General features: G+C 39.0%; 1 protein-coding gene across 5 annotated transcripts in view; it reads right to left on the bottom strand.

The window, feature by feature from the left end:
* The window catches only part of PALS2 (protein associated with LIN7 2, MAGUK p55 family member), a 111108-nt gene extending 97449 nt beyond the window's left edge, over positions 1–13659 (bottom strand). For 2 of the 5 annotated variants that reach the window (XM_059171369.1, XM_059171375.1), the window contains exon 1: positions 13360–13658. The gene's annotated coding sequence lies outside the window, so the exon portion shown is untranslated. Of the gene's footprint in view, positions 1–12643; positions 12826–13359 lie in introns of those variants that run through there. The other 3 variants (XM_059171370.1, XM_059171373.1, XM_059171371.1) reach the window with 3 other exon arrangements.
* Between the last annotated feature and the right edge of the window lie 229 nt (positions 13660–13888).

Below are 13888 nucleotides of genomic sequence, written 5' to 3'. Positions count from 1 at the left end.
TGACAACCAAAAAGGTCTTCAGATATTACCAAATATCTTGAGGGAGACAAAACTGCCCCCTAAATCAGTGGTATATTTTAAATAATGCAAATAGATGCACCAAGCTAATACAGTTTGATATTTCTAACAACAGAACACTTCAATTCTCTTGCTTACTCAGAAAATATCTCACAGTAACTTGGCTTTATATAAAAAGTATGGTCATGGTTGTAAGAAATATTTGCTGACCATACTTCACATATGCTAATAATAAAAATCAAGTCACATACTTCCCTTATTTGCCCACAACTTCTAACACTGTTTTAAGCATCTTTTAGGCATTTGAACTTTTTCTTTTTTAAGATTTTATTTATTTAGTTGACAGATAGAGATCACAAGTAGGTAGAGAGGCAGGCAGAGAGAGAGGAGGAAGCAGGATCCCCGCTAAGCAGAGAGCCCGATGTGGGGCTCCATCCCAGGACCCTTAGATCATGACCTGAGCCAAAGGCAGAGGCCTAAACCACTGAGCCACCCAGGTGCCCCCATTTGAACACTTTTAAAATTTGTTTTAAAATTACTTGTTTAGGGACACCTGGGTGGCTCAGTGGGTTAAGCCTCTGCCTTTGCTCGGGTCATGATCTCAGGGTCCTGGGATCGAGCCCTGAATCGGGCTCTCTGCTCAGAGGGGAGCCTGCTTCCCCCTCTCTCTCTGCCTGCCTCGATGCCTACTTGTGATCTCACTCTTTCTCAAATAAATAAACAAAATTTTTTTAAAAATTAAAATTACCTGTTTAACATTCTTACAGTCTTCTGCACTAAATCAGTGTCTTGATTTTCTAAGTTTTTCTTTTCCATAGTTTTTTAAAGATTTTATTTACTTATTTGAGAGAGAGAGGGAATACAAGCAGGAGGAGTGGGAGACGGTGAAGCAGGCTTCCCGCTGAGCAGGGAGCCAGATATGGAGCTCAATCCAGAACCCTGAAAAATAAATAAATAAATAAAATCTTAAGGGAAAAAAAAAGAACCTACATGATCTAAGCATCGTGAGATTGACCCCCGAGTTGGCTTCCTGCTCAGAGGGGCGTCTGTTTGAGATTCTCTTTCCCTTTCCCTCTCTCCGTCTGTCCTCCCTCACCCTGCTTGCCGGTGTGCAAGCACACTGCATGTGCACGCACGCTCTCTCTCAGATAGATAGATAGATAGATAGATAAATAAATAAATAAATAAATCTTAAAAAAAGAAAACAAGAGCCTAGATGAACCTTTAAAACAAGATGAGGGCTTACCTTAGGAAAACATCCCGAAACCCTGAAAATCCAGGGACTGCCCTTGGCCTAAGGATCCCTTGAAAACTTCGAGATACCTCTTGTAGGTCATTTGATAGGCCACAGTGGATTCATAATTTCCCTACATTCATCTCTTATTCTCCATTCCCTCTGCCACCACTTTCAAGCTCTTATTATCACCTTAATTATTATTACAAGTCTCTTCCCACTATTCTTCACTATAATCCACTCAGCACAAGACTATCATGTAAAAATGTCATTCTAAGGACAATACTAGGTTAGAAAAACTTTCATTATCTGAAAATGTTTAAATTTCTCTTAAATATCTAGCTTTTTATCTATTCAGCCAAATTCCTCTATTCTCTAATATAAACTATTCCAACCACATTGTTCTTTTTTACTTACTGCATGCACAGCTACATATCTCTTCCTACTTAAATGCCTCCACTCATGTTATCCCACCCAACAATATTGTTTCTTAGCTGTTCAATACCTAATAATTTATGACACACTTCTTGCTTTTTTAGAATCAAAATTTTAGAGTTAAAAGGACTCATTTCAAAATTAATTCAATCAAATGAATGGCAAGACCCTCCCTACGGATAAGAATTTCTTCTTCTAAACTTCAAACTTTTTCAGAACTTAGCCGCACATGATAAAATACTATTTATATGCTAATTTTTGGCGTTTCCCAATTTCAGTAATAAATATTAAACACAGCCTATGAGCATGGGACGATGCTTGGCTGAAGCTATGCAAAAAAGACAGTTTCTTTCTTCAGGTAAACTATATAAAGTAACCCTTTTATTGTGTGAAATTCCAGTATATACATATATACACAGAGATTCACTTTTGGTGAAAATTTTTACTCGAGTATAACAAATTCTAAGCTGCTCTTTTTGCAGGTATTTTGAGAAAAGGGGAACTGAGTTTAGAAGATAAAAGAGAAGGGAAATTAAAAGATGGCAGAGTAGAAGATATTTGCAGTGCACTTTTAGAAGAGACAGAAGAGATAAAACAATTTCCAGCCTTCGATCTGGAAACAGTTTATTGGGAAGGAGAGAAAGGATATGGGAATGAGAAGGCAGAGCCAAGTAAGTGTTCCATTATGTTATGTTCTGATGAGTGCTGGCATGAAATTATCATGGGTAGAAAAGAACTATAAATACCTACTCAGCTCTAGCAAGCTGAGTGAGTTAAATAAAGGTTACTAAAAGCTTATTTAAAAAAAAAAATTTTAAATATCCAAGTTATGCTATCTCTAGAACAACAGTTGGAAACACAAGTTGAGGTATCTTTTAAGTGGAAATAAGAAAGGCTCTTTTTTAGAAGACACCCTAAAAAATGCTTCCTAAGATGTTAAGAACTCCCCACCCTATCACTCCCCAGACTGGAAATCCTGAAAAGTATCTTTTAAGAACGTAGGGGTAAATGGAAAATAACTGTATCATCCCTGGTATTTCCAAGTTTAATTGCATAAAATGTTGTTGATAATCTGATATTTTTTATTCAATGTTTTAATTGGATGAACATTGAAAGTGTATAAGGATTTTTAAAGGTTCATTCACAATCACAACTCCTTATCCTTATTTCTCCCATAACATCTTAAATCCCTTCAGGGAAAATTTCTCTACATTAAGGTTTTCAAGAATCTAATACTAAGAATGATGAGGACATCCACTGACGACTTCACCTGTATGCCTCACAAGGTGCTCCAACCTTCTTAAAAACATGGTTTAAAGTTTTTTATTTATCCCCTATTCCAAAAGATTACTAGTTTGAAAAAGAAAATGAAAAGCATTTGAATCAACTTACATAAAGATAACCATGATCACTGTTTAATATCTGAAATAAGTAATTTCAATGAATTAAATATAACTCAGTTGCCCACGTTTCCTATATCAAAGTCCCAAACAGAAGAGATTTAATAGATTAAAAAAAAGGGACAAAATTTTATTTATTAAAGCTAAATTTTCCATGAAACATTTTATTATACATATACAGACATATATATTCTAAATAAAAGAGAAAGACATATCCATTTGAAGACAGCCACATTCATCCAAAATACTAAAAATTTCCTTTTATATAATGGACCATTAAGAACATATTGGTCATTCTCTTCATTAAAAAAAAAGCTGCATTATCAAACGCTATTTACTTCTGTAGATTTTTAGAGGGAAAACAGGAGGAAAAATCAGGATTATATGAGTTTTATAAAATCTTATTTTGTTGGAAGGAATCTTTGAGGTCACATAGTCTCTTTCCACTCAGTCTCCCTTTATAAACACATTTATTTATTTTTTTTATAAACACATTTAAATGTCATGTAAAAAAATAAGACTTATTAACTTTAGTTAACAGCACATAATTTACTGAACTACTTTAAAAGCAGAGTTCTTTTAAAAAAAATATTTACTAAATGAGACATAGCTCATACTGCAGTGAAAGAAAATGGAAGTTATGAATCAGGCAGAGGCAACTGAAAATGCTATTCAACAAATAGTATTCACTGCACATATAACCCTGAACCAAATAGTAAGAAAAGAAAATGATACTGACAATTACTGAACACTTAAAATGTACCAGAGTCTGTGCTAAGTAGACTATATTATCTAATTAAAATCTTACACTAACACAATAGATATTATAACCTCTGTTTTAGAGATGAGGCATATTGAGTTCAGTGCTAACACCAGACATGTTTGCCAGCAGGCTTATTGTTTGTACCACATAGAACTGAGTTCTGAAAAAATAAAAGAGCTGAAAGTTAGAAAAACTGGGATTACAACCCATATCTCTAACTGTCCTGCCATGCTAAGTAAGGAAACAATAAAATGCAAACCGTAATTTCAAGGAATTGTAGGATTTAAAAATCCTACAATTTGCTAGTAAGCAAAATCCCAAGTAATATTTACCATAGTTAATGAAAAGCCAATGTTTCCTTTAGTAGAAGAGGAAGTCAAGCATTAACATGGTATAGGAATAAAGTACGTAAAGTATTATCCTATAATTTATAAACTCTCATTTGTATTAAGACAAAGTTTTCTACAAATTCCAAAAATTTAGAAGCAGCTAGGACATAAGCTGTCATCGTATCACCAGATAAGAAACTTTGCAAATTAGCTCATCTGGGAGTAGTATTCCCAATAGCTTAAGGAGTCATTATTTTTTATACAAAACAGAATTTCTTTATATGTAATTTTTAACATTAAACATATATTTCCTCATAAATAAAAATTTATTTTATAAATATATACACACACAATATTTTATTTAATACAAAACCATGGAGTTATATCATTCCTCATATGAAAACCAAGTTGAATGCTTTGGAGAGACCCAAAGAAAGCAAGTGACAAAAAAAACAAGAAAACAAAATGCTATCTACTATATAATTAAATATAAACATACAACTAAAAACAACTGAGGAGTCATAAAATACTACAAGGATCCTACACTCAGATTCTTGCATAAATTTTTAAGTTCTTACTTGAAAGCTAGGAATCAGTGATAATGCACTAGAATAATTAGAAGAATAATGACACAGAACTCCAGGCAAGATACATACTGAAAGAAAACACTGGCAGATAAATGTACAGAATATTTATATTTTTAAGTAAAAATATATTATTTAAAGTATGTGTGAATCATTTTTTTTTCCTCACTTAAATCAACTTTCAGTGAACCACAAACTACGACCAGTCATAATCAACTCAGATTAGAGAGTTTTGTTCATGATAATGTGCTGGTGTAGGTATAAAACTTTTTCTAGGAATGATACGCAAGAAACTCCTGGCAATAGTCACCTTCAAAATAGTGTTTCTCAACCTCAGCACTATGACATTTAGGGCTGGAGAATTCTTTGCTGTGGAAGTCTGTCCTGTGCACTGCTGTAGTCTCCTTGGCCTCTATCTGATAGATTCCAATAGCGGCAATCCCCTACAATTATGACAGCTAAATGTCCTTGAGGGAAGTGAAGGGAGGGTAGCAAAATCATCCCTGCCTAAGAAACACTGATTTATAAAGAGAGGGATAAGATGGGGTAAAAAGACTTTCACCAGCCCTCCTTTTCTGGATTATTTGAATTACTAGTATAGTAGGCTAGTAGTAGTCCTCCAAAGATAACCAACTAGGTCGTAGGCCCTGGAACCTGTGAATGTTACCTTATTTGGATTATCAGGGGTTATTATGTGGGCCCTAAATGCCATTATAAGTGTCCTTAAAAAAAAAGTCAAAGGGAGATTTCTCTTTCTCTCATGCACACAGGAGAAGATCTTAAGAACAGAGCTGAGAGAGATCCGGAGCCACTGAAGATTAAAGCAATGGAACCATAAGCCAAAGAATGCTGGCAGCTACCAGAAACATGAAAGAGGCAAAGAACAGATTCTCTTCTTGAGCCTGTGAGGGAGCACAGCCTTGCCAACTCCCTGATTTGGGCGCAATGATACTTATTTCAGACCTCTGGCCTTTAGACTGTGAGAGAATAAATGTCTTTTGTTTTAAGCCATCAAGTTTATGGGAATTTGTTATAGAGCAGACACAGAAAACTGACACAATGATATAAGGGTTTCTGATTTCAAAAATCCGATGAGCAAATGAGACCATGTATGGATAGCATTTAGTGTAGTCCTAAAACATAGTAAGTACTCAATAATATTGTTCATGCCACTGATACTATGACTGAGCTCCAAGCTCTTGGTACTGAGAGGAAAAATTAAGGAGGTTCAAACTGTAAAACCAGGCATATACATACAAGGCTCATGTGAGCGAAAGCACACAAAACAGCTACTGAAATGATGTGTAATTGTCTTATGTAAGTGTTGTGCTCTAATTTGTCTTGTACTGAAAAGATAAACTGTGCATGAGGCCAGACAATATAGCTTCTTGGAAGAGGCAAGTTTGAACATTTATTAGTAAAGAAGAAACAAGGGAACAAAAAAAGGGAGAGTATAAAAAGTTAGCAAAGCATTGGAAATCTGATGCTTGTAGAGATATCGATATGGCTAAAGTAGACACAATGGTAGGAGACCAAATTCTAGGGTTAGAGTTATGTAAATGGTGTAGGAGCCTAAAAGCTACATTAACTGAATTGGTTATTAAAGAGAGTATTTTATATAATGTATTACTTGACAAATATTGGCTCTTGTTGGTTTTAAAAATATAAACATGATCTGGTCCTACACCAGAGTTACCAAATTAGAATCCTTTGGTATAGAATAACTCTAAAGGATTCTGATGCCTAGTTAGGTGGAGAACCCCTGTACCAAAGTCAATTCATGGTAAATGACCTAGAAAATAAAAATATTATAAAGTATATATCATATCCTTGAAGTATATAATCAGCTAAATTGGCTTAGCATTTTCCTAGGTTAAAACCCCTTCTAAGATGCAGCCCTTCTATGATCCACACCTTCTCTAAACCATATGCCCTTGATCTGCTCATTTTCCTCATACTTCCTCACAAATTGTTCTATAAAGATTTCATGCATCCTAAGCTGCCCTATCCCACTTTTCATATCTATCTAACCCAACTAAGACCTAACAATATTTTATAGAACAAAGGAACCATGTAAAAGTAAGGTTTCATTAATATATTACATTATAAACAATTTATAAAACTGCCCTAATCACCATTTATTGTAATAAAATCTGAAGTACATTTACCAAATGAAATTCTAAATCACTTTTTACAAAAGATCTCCAAAAGCATAAAATTATGAAGTGGGTCTATGAGAAGCTAATAAGCTAAGCACAGTTACCTTCAACCTACTTGAGTGCTACTAAGCAGTTAACAAAGTGCTATGCTCTGAAAGATACAAAGTATATAGAAATCTCAGTGATTTATAAACAAACTTCACCAGGACTAGAGTAAAAGAAAGGGTGATCTAGGAAGATGAACTGAATATTATCCTAAAAGGAGGCTCCCTTGTTCAGGGTTAAGAGGGTATGTGACCTCGCTGGATTTACTTAGCCTGGGCTTGTTTCATGACTAAAGCTAAAAATAAAGCAACACAAGTTAGTGTTCAGATAATTAAATTGTACATTAGCACTTTCCTCTCCCACAAACACCTAACACCAATTTATGCGTATTCTCAAGTATTTCTATTTACCCTAGTACTCTTCAGAAATTTCAATCACATCAAATTCTATTGATTTATATTTCCACCAGCAATGCAAGAGAGCACCTGTTAGTCTCTATCTTCCTGAAAAAATTATCAAATTCTTTTTCGATCCTTCTAATTTGTGAAAATGGTACCCCATTGGTTTAATTATGATATTTATACTATGTGTGAGGTTGAATATATATATGCTTAGGAACCACTCAGATTTCCATGTCTATGAATTCTGTCTATAATCTTTACCCAACTTTATTGCTGGTCTTTTTCTTATCAACTTATAGGTATTTGTTATATATCAAGGAAATTCACCTTTTGTCTGCAATACAAGCTGCAAATATTTTCCTGTTTCTATATTATCACCATGCTATTTTTGATCGTTTCTTTCCTTCATGTATATATCTTACTGTCCTCAACCAAACTGTAAATTCCTTCCATGAAAGGACATTTCTTTTTAATATCCCCAGGACAGTGCCTTTCAGATCTTCTAACTTCATATACCAGCAAAATTTAAAAGATGGGAAACCAAACTTCTAGAGGTGGTCAAGGGTGAATGTTAATCATTATATCATTATACTATCTACTTGGGTTTTCTCTCCAATTCCATTTCACATGGTTACAGCAAATACCACCAATACAACATAGTTTGTTGAACAGGGGAGTGAAGGGTACTAGAAGAATCTCTTCCTGTTGTCTGGGCTAGTACTGAAAAAATTCAGGAGATGCTGGCAGCCATATTTTCCATTGAGAGGACTAGGAAGTGATCCTCTGCAGCAAAAAAAGAAATGAAGGAAATGCATGTCCAGAATAAAGAGATGAAGCATATCATGCCGGCACTGGATGAAATCCTGAGTCCCAACCTTTGGATTCCATCAATACTCCATGCATCTTTACAATATGCCTTACCTTTACTTAGAGCCAAAAGTAGCCTACTTACTACAACTACCATCTATTCATATCATTCCATAAAGGAACACTTTAATGAAATTGAGGAAGGACAGAAACTCAGATATTTAAAAAAAAAAAAAAAGGAATATTTATTTAATGACATCTGTGTGCCAGGAACATATCTGAGTCCTTGAAATATAGTTAAATAAAAGGGCTACAATTGCTGTTTCCATGGGGCTTATTCTACTGAAAGTAGACAATGAAATAATATAACAATACAATTTGAGATAATGATAAGCAGTTTGCAGAAATTTTTTTTAAAGGTAATGAGACAGAAGGAAATAAGCATAGTGTCATTCTAAACGGGTGGTTAGAGAATACTGCTTATCTGAGAAGATCATTTCTGAACTGAAACCTGAAATGATGAAAATGAGCTAGCCATGTAATGTTTTAGGAAGAGAATTCCAGGCAGAGAGAACAGTCCTAAGTTAGGAACAAACCCTGACATTTCTGAGGGACAAAAAGAAGGGCAATAAAGATAGAATATAGTGAACAAGGAGTAATCGAAAAGTAAAACTGAAGTAGGGATTAGTTCATATATAGCAACTAGTAGGCAGTAGAAAAAGATGTGAATGACTTGAGCTTTACAAAAAACACAGTATATTATCTTTTTTTTTTAAAGATTTTATTTATTTATTTGACAGAGAGGGATCACAAGGAGGCAGAGAGGCAGGCAGAGAGAGAGAGTGAGGAGGAAGCAGGCTCCCTGCTGAGCAGAGAGCCTGATGCGGGACTCGATCCCAGAACCCTGAGATCATGACCTGAGCCGAAGGCAGCGGCCTAACCCACTGAGCCACCCAGGCGCCCCACAGTATATTATCTTTAATTCTCATATTGCCTTGCTTCGGATAACTTTAACAAAACAGGCCTTTAAAAGTTACCATCCGCAAGTATTTGACACAATCTTGAAGTAAGCTAAAAGGGAACATTTCCTAAGCAAAAAACATCATTTCTGGTATACCATCAACATTTTTTTTTAATTTAGGAAAAAAGAAAAGCGATTTTTAAAGAATTTAGGATGATAAAACGTTAGAAACTATTCCAAATTCTATCCTATCTACTATGATCAGGAATGTACAAAGGTCTTCGTTATTAAAGAATATAAAACTTCTAAGTTACTATAAACATAATATCCTTGGTTTACTGAGTTCACGATTATTCAACTGGACATTGCCAAAAGTGGAAACCAGACTTCTGACTAAGAATAGCCATGATTGGGGCGCCTGGGTGGGTCAGTGGGTTAAAGCCTCTGCCTTCGGCTCAGGTCATGATCCGTGTACTGGGATCGAGCCCTGAATCAACCTCTCTGCTCGGCGGGGAGCCTGCTTCCCTTCCTCTCTCTTTCCTGTGATCTCTGTCTGATAAATAAGTAAATAAAATCTTAAAAAAAAAAAAAAAAAAGAATAGCCATGATTTAATGGTCAATAAAGCTGTGAGTTTTTTTTTTTTTAAGATTTTATTTATTTATTTGACAGAGATCACAAGTAGGCAGAGAGGCAGGCAGAGAGAGAGGAAGAGAAGCAGGCTCCCTGCTGAGCAGAGAGCCTGATATGGGGCTCAATCCCAGGACCCTGGGACCATGACCTGAGGTGAAGGCAGGCAGAGGCTTTAACCCACTAAGCCATCCAGGCGCCCCAAGTTGTGAGTTTTAATCTTATCTTTACTACTATGAAAAAGGAAGAACTTCCCCTTTCTGGTAAAATTGGGTACAAGGGATGCTGTAATACCTCTTCCTCTGAAAGCTTTTTAAAATAGAAGCCAAATCTGTTTGAAGAGGTTCAGATATAGCACACCTGTATCTCCAGATCTTTTCAGACAGCTAATATCTGTGTACACTAAGCAAGTGATTAAACTTACATTGCTACTAAGATTAATGTCAGTAAAGTCAGCCTTTGAAAGCTCTAATGTATTTATGAATCTCATCTTTCATTATGTGAGATATTTAGTTAGCTCACTTAACAACAGACCAAAAAGTAGAACGTTAATAATACAATCTATGAAGAGGGGTACTTTGTGAGTGGTGGTGTGAGTTAAAAAAAAAATAAAAGTTACTAGACACTTCGATCAAGACTTGATTCTGAGTGCATCCTCCTCAACACAGATCCAGCATTTGGCAAAGTGCCCAGGGATGATTAGAAGCGAGTGTATGTAAAGGGAGGGATACGGTCAATCTAAATTGTATAAAGTCTCCCCCCAGTGGTCACAGACAAATAACAAGAAGAGTGCGGAAATCATTGCAGCTTCTGTGGGACTGACCAAATATACACTATACAGAACCTGGTCCCTACAAGAAAGAAATAAAATTTTTAATTCAATACTAGCAACCTATCAATAAGGAGATCTTTTATGCTTATCTGCTCCTACGGTATTTATAAATGTGAAGTCTATTTTTGGAAGGAAAGAACCTACAGGTAAAATAAAACTAGCATTTTTTCTCAGCATATATTTTTAAAGGAATAAACAATATCTTCAGGGAGCTCAGTATTTGTTTTATCTAAAACAGGCAGATGTTCAGTTCTTCTGGAGTAAGTATCAGCACATCCCTTGCAAGTTAACCACATTTACCTGAATCAGAGTTCTGGTGCAAATTTAGTCACTTACCAAATGAACTGCCTTGGAAAAGAAAATTATCAGTGCTCTATACCTAATGTCTACTTTGCAAAACACTTTCAAAAATCACCTAGAACTAGATAATTTATAATAAAGTGATGTCAAATATACAAATGAGCCCTCTTGTTTCTTCGATTATTTATTTTCTTGGTGTTCTTAAACTTAGATAGCCTTTGACTAGCACTAACCCTATATTATTTGCAACTCTCAGCAATAATTTGCTGTTACTTGCTTTTAACAAAGCTTGAATGTCAAAAATGTGAAAGGCATTTAATTAAAACTATCTGTTGTCTTCTAACCATCCATTATTAAGTGGTAAAGAACATTAGAAAAAGATGGTAAGCACTCAACTTCAATTTTAAAAAAGCCTTTTAAAAAGGTAACACAATTGTGGTTATCTCGGTTATCCCAAGCTAAAAAGGTTGTGGGGGGGGGGGGAGAGAAGCGGACTCTGTAGTATTCTCCAACAACTTCAGCCTGAAATGAGACTGGGGGGTGGGGGGGACCTGCTCCCTCAAATGTTTAAGAAAAATATGATTCATTTTTAAAAAATCCAAGTTGGCTCAAAGAACAAAAAAAATGATTTTGTCTTATATAGCACTTCCAGACTTGCTTAAGAACCTTAATTCTTCCAGTGTTTATTTAATCTAGAATGTAAAATAATTCAGTTTTGAAATTCCAGGTGAGAAAGGAGCTGAGTAGTATCAATTGGAAAAGGACACACACATACACACTCATGGATGTTTTTTCATAATTAGTGTGCAACCCCAAAGGACAAAACGGAATGTAAATGTTACCATTTGAATATTATGTAACCTTAGTCTAAAATGAAAAAAGGACCTTAAAAAGTAACATGTTGTGCAAACATGTATTTAAACATGTATTTAAATACGATAGATTTCAGATACAAATGACCTCAAAATGACACAACCCATAAAAGTTCTTTGTTTACTGTAATGAGGCCTCAGAACATATTACTATAATCAGGCCTGATACCTTACCATAACTGCACAGTAGGTACCTAAAATAAGCACTATTACCTGAGGTCTGTTGTACGTTTGTACCGCAACTATCTCTGCATTGATAACACTGTTACCTCGCCTAATATAGTCGACATACATAAGTTTCCAAAGGACGATTTGAAAGATTTCACGGGTAGAAATGGCTGCTAAATCATACTCCAATTGAAGAGCATTTTAACACACCTCAAATGTTGCAAGCCATATTAAAAGAAGACCAATTTAGGAAGCATAAAGTGAAATACTAACAATCCCCAAAGCCGTAGGAAAGAGTAAAACGTGGCTAGCTTGACCTTAACAGGCTGTTTATAAGTAATGCGGAGAATTTTCTGAGCTTCCTTCAATTCCCTTCCTAGCCTGCCCGCAACCCCCTTACATAAATGCATGCCCCATCTGAATAAGTTTAACGGATGTAATCTCCGGCTGTAATCCCAGGAGCTCGTGAGATTGAGACTAAACTCCCAGTACAGTGTTAAAAAGTCCTTCTGAAAAAAAAAAAAAAAATACACACATATATATATATATATATATATAGGTTAGTGGAGATATATTTATATATCTCCACTAACCCATCCACAGCCTGTCATCACACCGGCCGTATGATCCCTCAAGCGACTCCCTCCTGGCCCTCCACCCCGCCAGTAAAAAAATTAAAAAAAAAAAAAAAAAAAAAGGCCCCGCACCTTTTCGGTTCCAGATTATGTACCCAGGATCGAAAACACTGCCTCAGCGGCGAACGCCTCCGGAGCAGCGCGTGCTCGGCCCAAAACCACTTTGGCCAAATGAGTCTCGTGCTTCGGAAGTAGCAGCAATAGTTGCAGAAAGCCTCCTCCCCCAAGAACTTGGGGCTCGGGAGCACGCCAGAAGCCGGCTGAATCGCCCCCTCTCGGCACTGACCCCAAAGGTGTCAGTCACAGCAACTACCGCCCCCGGCGCCGCTCTCCATTCATGCCTTAAACGCCACTCCCGCCGCAGAGGGTGTCGGCGCCCGCGCACGGCTCCAGGCGCCCGGAGGGGGCCCCGCGCGCCCCCAGCCCCAGCCTTGCTCCAGCCGGGGCCGCGCCGGGGACCGCGTGGAGAGCCGGCCTCCGCGCGGCGGCCGGCAGCACGGGCCAGACACGTTGCCGCGCTCTGGCCCGCCCGCAGCCCCGGGGCCAGGGGCCCGGCAAAGCGCGCCCCATCTGCGCCGGCCCGGCCGGGTTAGGCACGCTTAGCAGCCCTCCCGACCCGCGCCGCCTCCGCCGCCCCGGCCCCCGGCTCACCGAGCCCAGGTGCTGAGGGGGCGGGGCGGGCCGGGGTCCCCGCGTGGCGCACGGCGACGAGCAACAGGGCGCCCTCCGGCCGCCTCGGCGCGCGGCCAGACCGTTACCCGAGCAGCGTGGGGGCCCCAGTAACTCACCGGCTCGCACCTCGGCCGCCTCCGCGCCGCCGCCGCTCCCCTGCGCCCGCCGCTGCTGCTCTCGCTCAGCCGCAGGCGCCGCCGAGCAGCCCCATCTACAAACTCGGGGCTCGTAGTTGGGAATTGGAAATGCGGCTCTCTCTCCTCTCCGCCCCCTTCCCTCCGCCCCCCTCCCTCGCTCCCCACTCCGCCCCGGCTCCGGTCGCCGGCGCCGCCACCGCCGCCACCGCGCGCTCGGCCAGCCTCCCCTCAGCAGCCCTCCTCCGGTTCTTCCCCCTCCTGCTCCTCGCGCCGCCGCTGTCGGGGGCGCGCTCCCTCCCGGCCCCGCGCGTGCGCCGAACGCCGAGGAGCGCGCGCTCGGGCACGAGGAGGCGTCAGTGCCTCCGCGAAGCCCGGCCCCGCCCCTCCGGCCGCGGCGCGGCGGCCAGGTGGAGCCCCCCTCCGAGCGCCCGCAGACTGCGCCCGCGGCGCCGGGGCCTGACTGTGCCGCCAGCGCCCGGCGGCCTCTCCCGCGTCTCCCGGCGCGGGC

This window comes from Mustela lutreola, chromosome 4 (assembly GCF_030435805.1).
Source record: "Mustela lutreola isolate mMusLut2 chromosome 4, mMusLut2.pri, whole genome shotgun sequence".
Taxonomy (NCBI): domain Eukaryota; kingdom Metazoa; phylum Chordata; class Mammalia; order Carnivora; family Mustelidae; genus Mustela; species Mustela lutreola.
This window is presented reverse-complemented; position numbering and strand designations above follow the sequence as displayed.